The sequence below is a fragment of the Abramis brama genome (genome assembly GCF_963993115.1).
Source record: "Abramis brama genome assembly, chromosome: 3".
NCBI classification, from domain to species: Eukaryota; Metazoa; Chordata; class Actinopteri; order Cypriniformes; family Leuciscidae; genus Abramis; species Abramis brama.
Genome location: NC_139965.1, coordinates 48,044,120 through 48,059,695, shown reverse-complemented (window position 1 = coordinate 48,059,695; position 15,576 = coordinate 48,044,120).

Here is a 15,576-nt window from a genome sequence, read left to right as displayed (position 1 = left end):
CTTAGCTCCAGTCTATTTAACGGATCTTCTATCGCCCTATAATCCATCGCGCTCTTTAAGATCAATAAATTCGAGGCTTTTGGTCATACCTAGGATATCCAGATCAACCAAAGGAGGGAGAGCATTTTCACATTTGGCTCCGAAACTCTGGAATAGTCTTCCTGATACTGTTCGTTGCTCGGACTCGCTTTCCCAGTTTAAAACTAGATTAAAGACGCATCTTTTCGGCCAGGCATTCATATAATATTTTTAATCTTACAGTTCAAACTACAATCCGGCCTCTAGTTCATAAATGCCAGAGGAGAACTGGCCCCGACTGAGCCTGGGTTCTCCCAAGTTTTTTTTTTTCTCCATTAGGTCACCTGATGGAGTTTTAGGACACCATTAGGTCACTTGGAGTTTTTTCGGTTCCTTGCCACTGTTGCCTTTGGCTTGCTCAGTTGGGGATATTTTGGGGATATTTCTTTTTATTTTATCAATCAATAAATTCCACTAGAAACAAACCTTGTTGTATTTTTTTATTTTAATTTAATACTGTGAAGCTGCTTTGATACAATCTGTATTGTGAAAAGCGCTATACAAATATACTTGATTTGATTTGACATTTAAAAAGTACTAAGAAATTATATTAAATAACATAAAAAAATACTTGAGACAGAATTGTTCACATTATTAAAACATTATTTTCTTAAAGTGATATTTATTTTACATGAAAGTACTAATTTAAATCATTTTCACCATGGATAGATGAACCTGATAAACTTTTCCCTACGAATGTCAATAAAACTTTTTCGCCAACCTTACAAAACTGTTTGAAATTGTACCTATTTAAGAGGAGATATTATTGTAACTCCCCTAATGCCAAACTTGACTCTTTTTTTTAAAGATATTTTAAAATAAGTATATTTTTCTGTTGTTTTATGTTTGTCACACCATAGGGCAAAACGTCACACTAAAGGACAAAGATAGTCATTGCATAAAAAGAGTCAGAATATATAGTGTTTATTGTAACAATAATAAAGGAGGACATTTGTTTTGTTTTGTTTTAAACTTTATATATTCGTTTTAAAAGCTTCTTAAGGAGGTCTTGTCCTATGGTGTGACATCTGTGTCCTATGGTGTGACAGGCCAAAGTGTCACACCAAAGGACATTTCCTGTGACATTTTCTGTCACACCAAAGGACATTTGAGCTTTTGTGGCAGTTAATAACCATACTAATACTAGCTGAACAGTTATTAGCAATTGGCATGATACATTTGCATAATATTACATAGTCCTGCTGTTAAAAATACAAATTTTAATAAAAAAATTAAATTTAAGAGTGTCACACTAAAGGACAAAAAAACTTAACAACTTCAGTGGTCTGAAAACATAGTTAAATATTTGAACAATTCTGAGAGAAATACTTGCCATGTGCACTGCTCATGGGCTTCATAGGGGTCTTCAGTCACATGACCTTGAATGGGGTCTTTCAACTAAATTTAGTTGTCCATGATATTGCCCAACTTAATATCAGGTTATTGCATAACACCAAAGGACATTTTTTTTCTGTGACAAACTTTATTAAATTCCTACACTTTTAGAAATGTATGTATAGGAAAAGTGCTGGCCACTTAGTGAAATAGACACTTGCACAATTATGCCAGGAGTGTTCATTAAGATGTTTAAACATTATTTTCTTTATTTTTAAAAGTTAATATTTATGAAATAATGTTGTCTACCGTCACGCCATAGGACGATTTTGAGATTTGGCTCAAATTTGTTAAAAATAAATAAATAACTCAGGTATTTAAACAACAAATTCATGTAAAACAAGAAAATGTTTAACCATTTATAGTATTCTGAATGATGAAAATGTGAAATAAATTATTTTTTATCTTCTGTGACGGTGAAAAAGCCACGTCACGTCAACTACCCAAACATAGAGCCCTGCCAACTGGTATTATTTTTAAAGTTCAAAAATAATATCTCAAATTAAATATAATGCGTTTTTTATTACAATAATAATGTTATAATATTTTAACGATATAAGTAAAAAATATATAATAAATATAGTGCATATATTTAGCAAAATACTCCTCTCTATAGGTAATTTTTCAAGCCAACTAACGTGCTATGGTCATTACACGGCTTTCCTGTACGTTAAATGTCACTTTATATGACATATTGTTCTCCAGCTGTTCATTCGTGTGTATTTACTATTAACTAGTAACTTAACTTAGTGAAGGAGATATATTATTCGGTTCACGTGCCATTTGAACTGAGGCTTCTACAACAGCAGTCTGTCACGTCACATTTACAAGCGCAAAAACGGTATTTATTGTTTGCATTTCGTAATAAAATTTACAGAATCTGAGAGCTGATGATTTGTTTCATATCAAAAGTAACCTGTCTCGTGTGGCGCGAGAGCGTGCTGAATGCGTGAGAGTTGGCAGCCCTGTCAGCTAATTTCATCCGGTTACAGGAACGTGTTGTTTCCAGTAGGAAGCATTTTCGATAACAATTCAATTTCAAATACATAGAATGACCAATAGAGGAAATTTTTTTTTAAATTATTTGTACAAATGACCTACCTTTTAAAGGTGAACTAAGTAACTTTTTTACCTTAACTGAACAGCTTCGGAGTCATTGGAATGGTTATATTACTTATTTCGGGTTGAATGGTGGTCGTTTCGCACCCCCCTGGTGCCCGTGAGCGGAGAATCCGCACTTGCAACTTTGAGCCGGCGTCAGGAAGTATCGCGTGATATCAGGTCTCGCGATGTAAACAATTGCTTTAAGGCCAAAATAAATCTGCTAAAATGCTGTCATTATTGCGCTCCCTCACGCTGTTCGAACCCGAATGAAGAAGACGTTTTAAAGAATGTCCCGTCCGCTTTGATGTCATTGATCTACTAGCCTCTGGCGTCTGAGAATCGCCAACGAGTTTTTACAACAGTGTTGTCAAATATCTATTCCAAAGCTGTAGGGGGAGCACTAGAGAGAAACCTGCGAGCAAAAAGCGAGAATACAGCGAAGAAATCCCGAAACTACTGAGCCCTGCTTTAAAGTTGAAATCGCAACATCATCAAGTCCATCCATGGTGAGAATCTGGCGCGAGGAAGTGCCACTGATTGACTTCGTTTCCTTGCTCCTCATTCGCTGCACGTTGGCGCGTTGATTGCGCATGCGTATTACAAAACGTCATGCGTCACAAGATCAACGCGGTTCTCTTCCTCCTGTGTTGTAATGGTGCGTTCAAGTCATCTCGTATAGATCGTATTTACGAGTTGAACGCACTTGAACGCCACCACAATGTCGTAGTGGGGAGCTCGGGATTTTCTCTAAGCTCCGATCTTTACGAGTTGGGGGCGTGTCAGTGATAAACATGGCGGAATACACAATACGTAAAGGTATTTATGGTGCGTTCAAGTCCTCCTGGGAAGTTTGTACGTACGAGGTGGGAAGTCGTGCTTATAACGGCATGTGCGTTCAAGTCACTTTCGTCGGAGCAAAATGGCGGAGTACTTTCTCTTAATTAATTACACAAAAATACAGTAAGGTTCTTAAACTCTTGTTCTAGAAAATAAAGAACAAAGAAATGTGCATCAGGTGTACTTTGTATTTTTATGTTTTTAATTAATTTATGAAGCCAATGCCAACACATCGTTACATGTTGCATTGTTATATTATAATACTATCATATTCTGTGTTGGCGATTAGCTAACTGAGCTGTTAATAGAAAAGCCTGATTTTACATAGGGTATGCATCAACAGCCCTTTTCAAATTTTCTTTAGAAAAGTCTTCACAAAAATGCATGTTGTCGAATAAGATCGCAGCTGACAGATGTCCTGTGAAATCAAATCTGCCTTTGGCATTGGCAATTATAGTGTCACAAACTTAAAATGCGATCTGCTGTAAATTGGCTGCGCTCTTTCGTTTAGACTGCGCAGCCGCACCGCTATATTTTATGCAAAGAGATGGTACATCATCATCACGCATTTTGCCAATGGAATCCACAAAACCTCTTGTGACTCTGTGTGCCTATACTGCGTCAGTTCCTCACTTTTGAAGCTATGCATAGAGGCTGTCAACGTGGGGCATGATTAAATGAAATAGATCCAAGAAGAAATCTTTAGCCTCTCTTATAGTAACAATCAAATCCTCGAGATGACTGAATAGATTAAGAACATTCCAGAAAAATGGCTTGATTTTCATAGACTGTGTTGACAGCACGGCTACTGAAATTCCATCGCGCTTGAGATGACCGTGGTAGCCGTTTCCCTGCGATTTCATCCAGAACTGCTGTTCTTTTTGCCAATCTCAAAAAAAAAAAAGACGAAAAGCCACCAAGATCAGAGAAAAAACATCAAACAGGTGCCACTACGGACACAGCTTTCTCCATTATCAAATTTAACTGGTGTGCATAGCAATGCACAAAATGTGCATTCGGGTAAATGTCTTGCACTTTCTTACGCACTCCTCCAGATGCTCGTCTCATCTCACTAGCCCCATCAAATGTTTGTGCAATGAGTCTCCCCTTGTCAAAGTCACTGTCAGGAGAGCAAACTACACACAACTGCTCTAATAGTACCTTAGAGATCGAGTCGGCATTAGTGGGACCGTCCGCTGTTTTAAAACCAAAAAAAATAAATCGCTGAACTGAAACTAACAAAATATAATTCGATAACATGTTGGTTATTAAAATTGTAAACAAATTAATTCAAATTCAAGTTTTTCCCAATACTGAAATTTACATTTGTTGTTATCAGAGCGCAGCCGTGTTCGATGACGTCACTGGCATGGTACCACTGTAGGCTACTAGCGTTATGTCAGGCTACTCTACTGCTACTCTCACTGAACTGACTGATTTTGACAGTATGTTCATGTGTGATCGTTTGATGCTGTCATTTTCTGTAGTCTACATTTATATTAACATTTACATTAAAATGTATTCATTTAATAGACGCTTTTATCCAACGCGATTTACGTAATGAGGAATAACATTCAAGCTAATGTACAGAGGAGACCTTACCATTGCATCAGTCATCAATACTATTTATTTCTAGAGGATAAGAGTGCAGACATTATAGTCAAAGTGTGGTATAGGAGAAAGTGGTAGAGGAGGAAAGAGATCTAAATGTATATAACTTTATTGATCCCCAGAGGGGCTGTCTGTGCATTGCATTTAGGCATGTGTGCTCGTCAAATTTAAACTGGCTAGGTGCGCCGCCGCATCTCTCATACACAGTTTGAAAGCGGCTGAATTTATCACACTAACAAGTATCTTGCGGGTGTCGTCGATGGATATTGCTTATATTGGATAGCATCCTCGATGTCGGATTAATTTAGCAAGGTGATCTACGGTGATGGTGAACATCACGATAACAACTAAGGGGTGAGTGGAACGGTCAAGGTTGCCTCTCATGCCAGTGACGTCACGGACCGTTGAAGCTCAAGATGGCTGCGCCCCAGTAACAAAACAACAAACTAACATCACTGTTTTCCCCCCTTGTAACTACTTAAGCAGTTTTAAGTATCCTACCACAAATAACAATGATAACACATCTGTTATATCACCTTTACTTACTATTTCGTTTCAGTTCCCCTTTAACAGTGTTAGCGGGGTCAATATAACGGAACACTACTATGAGTTTAACTTTCCAGTAACTCGTTCTGAATGGTTTTAGAGGTACCCTTAAAAACAGTGGTGTGCTCAAGATGTTCCTGCATGATAGTGTCAAGGGAAGCAACAAGATCCACAAGACCTCTAAAAACACCGGGATTGTTGGAGGTTTCCTGATGCGTTTGCTTAACTGACACAGACTCACAAACTTTCCTGACGCGGAATGATATAGCATTGTCCGGAACTACATTCATGTAGCGTAAAATCAGTCGGGGCAGTCTCATATCTGCCCTTATGGCTCTCAATTACAGCGTGCTGCATTTCCATTTTTCACCACAGATTTACATTGGAAAAATGCAGGGCGCTGTTGAGCTTGGGAGGGCTCAGAGACCCACTGCCCCACTTAGTGCAATGACTGCAATCATTAATATAGCCAACCTTTCAACCCAAGCCATTCATTAAATTTCAACATATCCATCTCACTTTATGACTTAAAATAGCCTAGAAACTCATAAATAAATGATGAACATATTTACAAGTTAGAATTTTAAGATTGATTAAGTTTATCTAGAGTTCTATGTTTTCAAGTGGTTGAACATTGCCCATACTGTGGCCCACCTGCTCCAGTCAAATTCAGTGTCAGTGATTTATCATCAATGTTGGACACAGTTGTGCTGCTTAATATTTTTTTATAACCTGTGATACTTTTTTCATTATTCTTGGATGAATAAAAGTCGAAATCGTTTGTAACAATACACACTACCGTTCAAAAGTTTGGGGTCAGTATTTTTTTTATTTCTATTTTTGAAAGAAATGAATACTTTTATTCAGCATGGATGTGTTAAATTGATAAAAAATACTTGTATTGAAAAGATTTCTATTTTGAATAAAAATGAATCCTGAAAAAAAGTAAAGAAGTATCACAGATTCAAAAAATATTAAGCAGCACAACTTTGTCCAACATTAATAATAAATCAGCATATTAGAATGATTTCTGAAGGATCATCATGTCACACTGAAGCCTGATGCTTCAGTGTAATGATGCTGAAAATTCAGCTTTGCATCACAGAAATAAATTATATTTTAAAGTGTATTAGAAAAACATTATTTATTTATTATTATTTTTTTTTTTTAATAAATGCAGATTTGATGGGCATAAGAGACTTCTTTCAAAAACATTAAAAATAGTAATGTTTCCAAACAGTATATTTTACAGTGTGTGTATACTCATCTTCTGTGTTTTTTTTTGTTTTTTTTTATAACTACAATATACCTTACAAAATGCCCCATAAATGATAGCTCTAAAATTAGTATTGGCCACTATTAAAACTGTTAAAATAACTTTGTTGCTGAGACACATTAATGATCTATCAGTGATGTTGTAATGTTCAGTGTATTTCCTTGCTAATTAATGTTCTTTTCTCTCCAGAGCGGTGTGAATGATGTTGTGGCAGCGGTTCAAGAGTATCAAGCTCAGTTACTGAACAGCTTGAGGAGTCAGCTACAAACAGTATTCAACAGACATGCAGGAAGTGAACTTCAGCAAGAAGCTTTGGGACTCTTTGACTCCTTTAAAGATCCATTTGCTGCCGTTTCAACATCATATAGACAGGACAGTGTCATAAAAGAACAATTCAATTTTGTGGAAGCAGAAGAGGTTACAGTTGGATTGGCAGCATCTTGTCAGAAAAGAGATAAACGAAGAGCTCTCGCCATAAAAAACAGATGTTTCCATTATATACCCCTGATAAAGAGTTTAGAACAGTTACTTTCTCATCCAAAAATCTTTGCCATGATAAATGGTGGATCCCAGAAATGCAGTGGTGGATATTTTTATGACATCATAGATGCTGAACTCATGCTGTCACACCCTTTATTTTCTTCTAGACCCTCTGCTTTACAGATAATCCTTTATTCAGATGAAATCGAAATTTGCAATCCCCTTGGGTCTCATGCGTCAAAGAATAAATTGCTCATGTTTTACTACACTTTGGGAAACATTAATCCAAAGTACAGGTCAAAATTAGCTTCAATCCGCCTTCTTGCCATTGCGAAGCAAAGTGAACTCTCAGAATGTGGAGTTGATGCCATATTGGCAAGATTGCATGAGGACTTGGTAAAGCTATATAATGGTGTGAAAATTCATCTTGCAAGTGGTGAACATGAAATATATGGAGCAGTGGTTTCCATTTGTGGAGATACTTTAGCTCAACATGAGTTGTGTGGATTTAAAGAGGGCGTGGGCTTTGCGTACAGTAAATGCAGACATTGTGAATGTTCTTTTGAGGACATGCAAATGTTTTTTTTAATGAAGATAGCTTTGAGCAAAGGACACTAGAAAGACATATTCGACAGTGCAGTGACATTGAGAAAGCCAGCACTGAGTATCTCAGGAACAGCCTTAAAACTACATACGGAATAAACCGAAGGAGCAAAGTAATGGATTTCCCTGCCTTCAATTTAATCCACCAAACACCTCAAGATATAATGCATGTCATTCTTGAGGGCATTGCTCCCTTGGAAATTAAGTGCATGTTGAAACAATTGGTTCTTTTGGGACAACTGGACCTAGATGTTTTCAATGCTGATATCATTGGTTTCCCATACTCTCCACAAGATACTAGAGATAGGCCTTGCCCTATTGCGTACAGTACATTAGCTTCCAACGACAACAAACTGAAACAGTCATCAGGGCAAATGCTTGTTTTACTCAAAATATTGCCATTTCTGTTGGATGTGATTAGAGGAACTGCTTATTTTTCATTCATTCTTGAGCTTCTGGAGATTGTTCAAATTTTGTTTTCACCTGTTATTTGCCTTGAGACTATTGACAAGTTGAAAGTACTTATTGAACAGCATCTTAAACATTTTAAGGAACTTTTCTCAGAGAACAACATTACACCTAAACAGCATTACTTGATTCATATTCCATCCCAGATTAAACTGTTGGGACCAATGCTACGTCACATGTGCATGAGATTTGAATCCAAACATTGTTTTTTTTAAAAATGGGTTTCAAAAGTAAATTTAAAAAAAGTAAGTCCTTGATTAAAGGGGTGGTAAAACGCCTTTTTTCGAAGGCTTGATTGTGTTTGTGGGGTGCACTGTAACATGTGTTCATGCTTCGTTTTTAAAAATTCGCATTATTTTTCACATATTTAACCATTATTCTACACTGCTCTGTCCCTCCTTGTAAAAACGGTCGGATGATTTCCGCATTCTATGAAGCTCCCGCCCTTCAAAATACAATGGGCTCAGATTGGTTAGCTGGCCCAGTGTGTTGCGATTCGCTAACCGCCAAGTGCACGTTGTTCGGACACGTCACGCCCCCTTATCTTTACCGGTAGTTTGTGCTTCAGTAAAGAATGGCGTCAATATTGCCATACCAGTTTGAGCCCGAATCAGACCCAGGGAATGTTAGTGGAGAAGATCGAGCAGAACCTGTTCAAGAACGGCTGTTAAAGGACATTTCAGAAAGGTATGTTTTTTGAAGATCGCTATATGACACTGTTACTTTTGTATATTTAGAACGATTGTAGCTAAATATCTGTCGCCTGAACTATTAATCCAATACGAACACTAAACATTGGCTTTACAGTAGCCAAATCAAACACAAAATTTATTTTCAGACATAATGTCTAAAGTGGTCTCCAACACGTCGCTCGCGAGAGTAGCTCGTGGCCTGATTGGAGGTAGCTCGCCAAGGGCCGTTCACATATCGCGTCTTTTGCGCGCTCAAGTTCGTTATTTCAAATAATTGAAGTGACGCGCTCATTTTTTCCAGGCGCAACGAGTCAATATGAAGGATGGGGGTGCACCCAAACTACGGGTGTTTTTTTCATAAAAACATAACATGTTGCAAGACACTCCTTTCAAATTAGGCCATCATTTTTAATGTTACTATTTTGAATGTTTATGTAAACAAAAAGTGCATATTGATGGTAAGTTTATTTGTTATTTGCTGGTTTTCGACATAAAACTTGGTGAATTGATTTTATTGTGTAGTATTAGTACTTTTTGAACAGGATTATGTGATAACCATGCTCATTTTGGTCACTATAATCATGAAATTACATTTTCATACCATTTCATCTCTAGTTATGATGCACTATAAAATCAACAATAATTATGTGTTTTTACAGTATAATATATTTTTTTTATATGTCAATTAAGGGTGACATATATAGGCCTACAATAACTCGTTTAGGTCTAAAACAGTTAGCATAGTTGTTAATATGAGAGTTATGAGACATTATTTAAGAGATTTAATTATTGCATATAACGTAGCTCTCGGCCACTTTCATTTTTAAAAAGTAGCTAAAAAAGGTTGGAGACCCCTAAACCATCCAAGTTAGATTGACCACGAGCTACGAGGTTGTGAAACGAAAGTTTCTGCTCCTATAAAAGCCACAAAGTATAAAAATCAACCTTGTTATTTGCGATCTTCTGGAGAAATACTACACTACCCATATTTCTAAGCAAAACATGGAACTTGAGTCGCGCCGCGGTTACCATGGCGACGTTTACCGCCCCGCGAACGGTGATCTGAAGTAAATAAATACCGGTAGTTTATGTGTTTATACTTTGCCTTTTTTCCGTAAGGTTAAAACGTTGTTTTTTTTTTGAGCAGGGAAATAATTTGAATAGGTAATGAAACGTACATATGCCAGTGGTGCCTGTTCATGAAGCTGAAAGTGCGCGTAATAAAATAATGATGCAAACCAACAAGAATCCTTGCTTTTTCTGCTCATGTTTACATTTTATGTGGGCAGGGCCCCATATTAGTTATTGAAACGGGCCCCCAGATGCTTAAGGCCGCCCCTGAATATAATAATAATAATAATATATAATAATATATATGGTCCAGTGGTAGAACATTTGCTACTAGTCGTGGGGACATTTAAACTAGTCGTGGGGAGTGACAACATAATGTGTTGGCTTTGTCTCATGCATTAAATGCGCACGCTGCTCGCCTATGACAGCAAAAAAACGGGGACTTCGACGATGAACAGACAAGCAGTCTTGCCATGACAGAAATTATTATAGTAGTCAGCCTCAGGCCTCAATATCCGCTTTTGTTACTTTTCCGATCCATTTCTGAATAAACAAACAACGCAGTTTGCATGCTTCTTCCTTGTCGCATTAGGTCTATTCATTAAGATAATAATTAATGAATGCACGCACAATTATGAACTTGATAAATGTTACAGATATGTTTTACTATGCACAAACAAATGCCTTTCAACTTGCATGTGCAAAATTCAGAATTAAATTAATGTGCTGCAATTTGTACAAAAAGAGTCTGTAGTAGCCTACGTGTTTTAGCCATTAAATAAGCACATAGTTTCAAGTTTAAGTTTTGTTTTGAAGAAAGCTTTTCTTTAAAGTGAATTTCGTTTAGTATAAATTGTATCTTAATTTTAATACAGTTTTCATCAACCAATTGCCTGGATTTAATACATAAAAAGCAATATAGCAGACATTATAATCATGATATGAAGTCGCCGGCGCGCCGCGGTCACTTACACCATGTGAAACTCGTAACACACGCTGTCACCGAATTTACAAATGCACATCTTGCTTGTTGCTCACACACGTTTAAATAACAATATGTTGAAGTAACATTATTAATAATAATTAATCTTTAAGAATATTTGATTGAATGCTGAATGTTGTGCTTGTTTAATTTAATAAAATTAAAACTTTAATTGTGATAATTAAAATAATTGAATATTGAATATTGAGTGGCCAATTTTTGCTCATTTATTAATAGTATGTATATAATATAGCCTATATAGCTGCACAGCTCCCCCTGTAGCCTTAATAATCTAGCACAGCAGCACCTGCTTAAAAAAATTCTGGCGCCGCCCCTGGTTATAACGGCCCACGTATTAAAAATGGTCGAGTTTAAATCGGGCTCGGGCTCATAATTACAGTGAACGTGTCGGGTCGGGCTGGGCTAAGACACAACGTGCTCGGGCTCGGGTTGGGTCGGGCTTGATTTGTTGGGCCCGATTTAAGCTCTAGTCTCCACAACGGATTGAAGCGCGCCCGAGTGAAGACTGTGCGTGAGCCACAAACAAACACAGTATCCGCGCCAATGATCGCAGCTGCACTTTTATCACTTGATTTAAGCATAAGGATGTACCGTAGTGTGATGATGATCCGAGATCCCGCGAGATCCATGTGTTTGGCATCTTGTCCTCTCTTTTAAGTCATGCTACAGTAGTCTGAAGGAAAAACTGCTTTATTTGTAATTTAAAATAATGGTGCTGATGATTTTTAGAGACCCCCACAGGTGTATGATTTTACTGCTTTCATGGGAGCTCATCCTCTCTCTATGGGAGCTCAGCTCCCACTGGCTCCCACGTAATTCGGACCATGCTATTACCAACACAATCCAAACTGAAGTTAATTCATACATTGTTCGACCGGACATACCTGTTTTACACAAATAACCTAGCCTATGTGTGTGTGTGTGTTATTTGTGTTTGCACACGTGATATCAGGAAGCAATGTAATACACACACGTTTCTTCAACTTATTAAAATATTACTTTACTGCAACTATCTGTTTCTGCTTCTTTATCATATTTATAGTGTGTGATTTATAAAATACCTTATATCCTACATCACATATTTTGATTTTGGACGTCTGGTCACTTTATATCTTATATCTGAATATTATATTACTGTTAAGCCTACTATGAATATTAAAATACGCTGAACCATGTGTCCTGTATCATAGCTACATGAATTTGCAGCCTTTGCAGCAAAAAAACCCGCTTGAAAATCAGTTCGGTATTTAGTGAGGTATGCTTAATTAAATGCGCTGACAGCTCATTGCACCTGCCATTCAGATTACACTGAGTGGAGCGGGTGACCGGTCTAAGATGGCGGCCCCACGGCTCGACTGCGCCAGTAGGCAGTAGCGGTCGATAGGGCGTCTATCTCTATATGATGTCTATGGTCCAAACGGGCCGTTCGATGTAGGCGACTTCTGTTAAATAAAATATCTCGCTTGGCATTGAACTTTAAGCTTTATAATTTTACAGATATTATTTATGCTCTAACAGCAACATTACACACTAACTAAAGTTTGAAACATGGGATCACGAAGAACGGGACCTTTAAGTGGATTACTTTGAATGGTAACAAATACATTCGTGAAAAATCATTACTTGTGTGTATGGCAAATGCTAGTAGCCTACCTGAATTTGGACTTGTGAGGAACATATTTGTCATAAATTCATCTTTGTATTGTTTTGAGTGTCAGATGTTCAGTACAGTCTGTTTTGACAGAGACTACATGTCTTATAAAATTGAGGTTCCCAACCTGGCAGAGGCAACTGAACTGGTAAATGTAGACAACCTTATCACACCGTATTACAGTTTCAGTCACAGGGACATTACATATGTCCCTATGAAATATTACCTTGGAGATGTGATTGAATTACATAAAGCCTCAAATGTGTGAGAATGTTATGGGTGTGTTCTATAAATTGCATACTATTTTGGCTGTATGCTTTTTTTTTGTCTTTCATTTATCATTGTGATGTTTTGTAATATTCTTGGTTCAATACAAGCTAAGCTCAATCAACATTAGAATGTTGAACAAATCTTTTTTAAGAAGAAAATGTTAAATCCGTTATTTTTGTGCTCATCAACACAACAAATGCTGCCGATAATCTTAACCTGCATTGAACCCAGAATATTCCTTGTATAAAGAGATTGTATAAATATGATTGTGTAAAGTGCTGTCTGTTTTGACAGCCACAGGGATACAAAAATCTGTTTGTAAATTATTATTCTACATTAAATTATTTGTGTATTAATTTACATTAAATTCATTGTTGTATATATTTGTTGATATGAAATTTAGTAAATCAGAATCAAACCACTTTTTGACCATGTGTTTATATTCACACAAGCAGTTTGTCTTAATTGAATTTTTAAATACCTGAACAGGCACAAACCTATGAACAGAAGATGACTAACAAAACAAAATCATACAAAATTTGACCTTTCTTAATTAAGATTCTTGAAATTAGAATTTGTAGGGGTAGTATTATTCTTAAAATTAGCACAAATATCTAACTGAACATGCACAAAAACTTGCACTTTATAACTGCCACTTGTTTCTAGTAAAATTTACCTCAAAATTGGTTAAAATGTACTTGTCAAGACTGAAGAAGACCAATTTTCTTATATTGAGATTTTAAGTCTAGTGTGCAATGCATTTTATAAGACTTTTTATCTTCCATGGCAAAAAACAAGATGTATTTTCTAGAAATAAGTTTTTTTTTTTTTTTCTTAGATTTCAGTTTTTGCAGTGCAGGTACGGCTTCAAATTGGTGTCCTTAGGCACATGTCCATCTTTTACCATATCCATGACTGCAGACAGAATTGGATCGTTCCGTGTGCATCTTCTCACCTGTGTGGAAGTCACTGGGGCCACTGTGACTTGCTCAAAGTAGAAAATATCTTTCTGCTCACTCTCGGGACATGTCACAGGTAATGGTAGTCTTGATAAACCATCTGCGTTTCCGTGTTGCCCTGCCTTCCTATATCTTATTTCATATGTGTGTGCTGATAACAGCAGCGCCCATCTCTGCATTCGGCTTGCTGCCAGAGAGGGAATACCTGTGTGTGGCCTAAGAATGGTGGTTAAAGGCCGGTGATCAGTTAGCAGTATAAACTGCCTGCCATACAGGTACTGGTGAAATTTTCGAACACCAAAAATTATTCCCAAAGCTTCTCTCTCAATTCGCGCATACTTGCTCTCTGCTTTGTTCAGCGTGCGTGAGGCAAATGCTATTGGCCGTTCTTCTCCTGAAGGCATGATGTGGGATATCACAGCTCCTGCACCATAAGGTGACGCATCGCATGCTAACTGCAGGGGAAGCTTTGGATTAAAATGGGTTAACACACCGGACTTCACCAGAGCTTTCTTAACTTCTTGAAAAGTGGTCTCACATTGTTGTGTCCATTCCCATGACTGGTTACTACACATACGTTGGTGTAGTGGTTTCAACAGTGTGGCTAAGCCACTGATGAATCGTCCATAATAATTTAGAAGACCTATGAATGAGCGGAGCTGGCTGGTGTTCTGTGGTGCTGGAGCCTCAAGTATGGCTCTTACTTTTGAAGGTGCCTTGTGCAGTCCATCAGCATCGATCACATGACCAAGATATTCAACTGACTGCTTGAAAAACTCACATTTGTCTTTTCTCACTCTTAAACCATATTCCTTTAGGTGCTGTAGTGTACCATCCAGATTACTCAGATGCTCCGCTTCAGTTTTTCCTGTTACCAGGATGTCATCCAAGTAGCACTGCACCCCCGACAGGCCACTTAACACCTGGTCCATGGCCCTCTGGAAAAGCGAAGGGGCCGATGTGATACCAAAAGGAAGACGCTGGTATCTGAAAAGCCCCTTGTGTGTGACAATTGTCAGTAACTCCTTAGAGTTCTCATCAACTCTCATTTGTAAGTAGGCTTGACTCAAATCAAGTTTGCTGAAGCGCTTTCCCCCTGCCAAGCCAGCAAACAGATCATCAATGAGGGGAAGTGGATACTGGTCAGGAGACAGTACAGGGTTTACTGTGACTTTAAAATCACCACAAATTCTAATGGAACCATCCTTTTTAGGGACGGGTACTATAGGCATAGCCCACTCACTGTTACTCACTGGTACGATGACTCCACTGGTTACCAGATCTTCCAGAGCGGACTCAACTTTCGATCTGATCGCATATGGCACAGAACGGGCTTTGCAACACTTGGCCTTACTATCAGGCTTAATGTCGAGCTTGGCTGTAATGTCTTTCATTGTCCCCAGCTCATCCTTGAAAACATCAGCATGTTTTTCTAGAACATCCCTGAGCTCCGTGTTACCCTTTGACACCATTCGCACCGTCGGCCAGTCTAGTTTAATTGTTTCCATCCATTCTCGTCCAAATAAAGCTGG